We start from the raw sequence: 3,628 nt of genomic DNA, 5'->3' as shown, positions 1-3,628 counted from the left end.
TCTGAGTAACGAACTTTGTCTGGGCCAGGAGCCGATTCTTTCTTGCATTTAGCTATTGCCTCGTTTAGATCATCCATTGTCAAGTCATCATCAGGTCCAGTCTGCATAAGGGTTTGGTTTAACTCCTCAATATATTTCTTTTTCTCATCTAAGTTTCTCCACAAAGATGGTAATCGATCAAGAATGCTGGTCCATGTCTGTCTGGGGACATAGTTCAATCAATTAAGGACCCGTTTATTTGTATTTGTATTTGTATTCTTTTTATCACAACAGATTTCTCTGTGTGAAATTCGGGCTGCTCTCCCCAGGGAGAGTGCGTTGCTACACTAAAGCGCCACCCTTTTTTTTTTTTTTTTTTTTTTTTCCTGCATGCAGTTTTATTTGTTTTTCCTATCGCAGTGTTTTTTTCTACAGAATTTTGCCAGGAACAACCCTTTTGTTGCCGTGGGTTCTTTTTCGTGCGCTAAGTGCATGCTGCACACGGGACCTCGGTTTATCGTCTCATCCGAATGACTAGTGTCCAGATCACCACTCAAGGTCCTGTGGAGTGGGTGGGGGGGGGGGGGATATATCGGCGGCTGAGCCGTGATTCGAACCAACGCGCTCAGATTCTCTCGCTTCCTATGCGGACGCGTTACCTCTGGGCCATCACTTCACTTGGACATTGGTCCTTTATCAAAGCCAAGATGCTCGGTGCAAGGGTGTTGGTGGTGTTCACTCGTTATTGACGAGGGGGACGTTAGCTGTTGGAGGGGTGGGCGGTGTGGTGGCAGGAAAGGGAGGGACGGAGGGAGGGAGGAAGTGGGAAGGGCTGGAGTCCTGGTTGCCCGTCCGTGGATGAGGTTTGGCTGGCGTTCCAAGGACTGTCGGAGTGGGTGGTGGAGCTTAACGACCCTATTTGCTGACGTCCTTAAGGTCAAGTTGTTCAGAACTGGGGGATCTTGGACAAGGACTGTCTGCTTGTTGGTTGATTCTTATCATTCTTTTTGTTATGTGTGTGTGTGTGTGTGTGTGTGTGTGTGTGTGTAGATAGATATACACATAGATATATAACACAAGATGATCCTGAGCTTCCTGGCATCACTCCATGAAAATAACTCCACATGGGCAGATTCTAGAAAGAGAACAACAACCCTAAAACGAAACAAAAAAAAAGGTTAAGAAGAAAGCTATGAAGAGAGGAATTGTCCTTTTTTTTCTACTCTCAAATTTTAGCGCATAGGGCTTCACCAGGAGAGCGTCTTGTCTGTCTGTATTCTCTCTCTCTCTCTCTCTCTCTCTCTCTCTCTCTCACACACACACACACACACACACACACACATATATGTATGTGTATATATAAGTGTGTGTGTATGTATAAATGGCTGTCTGTCAAGGCCTGACAAACCGCGTGTTGGGTTATGCTGCTGGTCAGGCATAATTATGCTTGGCAGATCGATGTGGCGCGGTGTAGCGTTTATTAAGGATTTGCCCGAACGCAGTCACTGACGCCTCCTTGAGTAACTGAACTGAACTGAACTGAAGTGTGTGCCTGTGTGTCTGTGTGTGTGTCCCGTCAGGTGATGCCCTACTCTCAGGGCCCCGCGGTCAAGAAGCTGTCCAAGATGTCCACGCTCCTGCTGGCCCGCAACTACATCGTCATGCTGACCCGCTCCCTGGAGGAGATGAGGGGCCTCCTGCAGGAGCTGACCTCCACCCCGAGGTCCCTCCACCCCCTCCACCCCCACCACCCACACCACCCGCACCACACTCTCTCCTCCTCCTCGTCTTCCTCCTCCTCCGCCTCCTCCTCCCTCACTCACTCCGCCCTCCTCGCCGCTGCAGCCACAGCCACAGCCTCAGCCGCCGACCCTTCGTCGGCCTTGACCTCTCACCTCGCGACCTTGAACTCTTCTTTGGCTTCCGTTTACCGGCTTCCATTGTTGGCGATGCCTGTGCCCAGTGTGGCGTCACCGACGTCTTCGCCTATAGTGGTTGGTGGTGGTGGTGGTGGTGGTGTGGAGAAGGGCGTGACTTCGCTGCACTCTTCCTCCCCTTTATTTCCCGGCATGCCCGTGGTGCCTTGCGCATGCTTAGAGTGCCAGCGGAAATTGACTCACGCCTCGCTTTGGAAACAACAGCAGCAGCAGCAACAATAACAATTACAATAACAACGCTGAATCATCAATACGTGTCTGTTGTGGTTGGTTGGGAGTGGTTGGGTTGGTGTGTGGGTGGAATGGAGATGGTGTCAACCAAAGTTGTTGTTTTGTTTTGTTTTGTTTTAGGTTTGTTTGTTGTTGTTTTTTGTTGTTGTTGTTGTTGTTGTTTGTTGTATTTTTTGTTTTGTTTTGGGTTTTTTGCTTATAAAATCAAAGCTGGACTTTCAGTTTTCTTTACGTTTTTGTTCTACGAATTACCGTTTTAGAAGAACTTAACTCTGTGCATATACGGCTTATAATACATGAGTGAAATTAAACCAAGCGTGGAACTCACAGACACAGATAGCAGGTTACAAGAAAGAACCCCACACCATGACTCGACTGATCGTTGAAATGAAACCCAGCAGGGTTAATAAAAGAACAATAAAAGAACGCACGCGTGTGTGTGTGTGTTTGTGTGTGTGACATGACATGATGATTTATTGTCAAAAGCATCTACAGCCATTTTGACAAGGGTGGGGCGGTGGTACAAAAACTAAACAAATACCACGAAACACGCACCGCAACCACTGTATACAAGAAAACGGTAGAGAAAAAAGAACAGCAACAAAGCAAACAACATATTATGGACCGTCCTTGGTCACAGTTCATTTGCTTATATAATAATTAGTGAATCCGTTTATTCATTAGCATTCAGGAGTCGTCAGAGAGAGAGAGAGAGAGAGTGTGTGTGTGTGTGTGTTTGTGTGTGTGTGTATGTGTGTGAGAGAGAGAGTTGTTTATGTGACACTGAATAGCTCACGATGGTAATGATGATGATGTCATTGATGTGTGTAAACTGACGTGTAAGAGTTTGCGCGCTCGTGCAAAACAAAGAAAAATAAACAAACGTAGCTTCTGAATTTGAAGAGCATGGTTTCGTGTATCAGTTATAAGCTTCGGCCCCCCTCCCTCCCTCCCCCGCCCACTCCCCCCCTCTTTCTTGTGATTCACGTTGATTTGTTTTCGTGTTTGAAGTTTTTTTTGTGTGTATTTTTTTCAGGATGTGTAACGTTGTGTGTGACTCTGTGTGTGTGTGTGTGTGCGTGTGTGTGCGTGTGTGCGTGCGTGTGTGTGTGTGTGATAGTTACTGCTTTGTTGCGAACAAAGTCACATGTGCGGCCGCGTGCACGTGCACACACACACACACACACACACACAGATGCTCACATTCTTCGATACATTCAATATATCACAAACGCTGATTTATAAAACATTTATTTCGATGTAGCATACATACAATAATGAAAAAAAAAAGCGAAGCTTAGGTTACCATAATAATAGTTGTTTGCAACCCATACACTGTTTGCAAAGTAAGACATAATTATGAATATTGTGGGAAGTTGCTATAACATAATCATACACAGATATACATACGCGTATAACGTAATTATACAAGAGTAAACCATTCATGTGAGTGTCTCATTGCACCAAATCTCAAGTTTGGT

The sequence above is a fragment of the Babylonia areolata genome, chromosome 23 (genome assembly GCF_041734735.1).
Source record: "Babylonia areolata isolate BAREFJ2019XMU chromosome 23, ASM4173473v1, whole genome shotgun sequence".
Classification (NCBI taxonomy): domain Eukaryota; kingdom Metazoa; phylum Mollusca; class Gastropoda; order Neogastropoda; family Buccinidae; genus Babylonia; species Babylonia areolata.
This window is presented reverse-complemented; position numbering follows the sequence as displayed.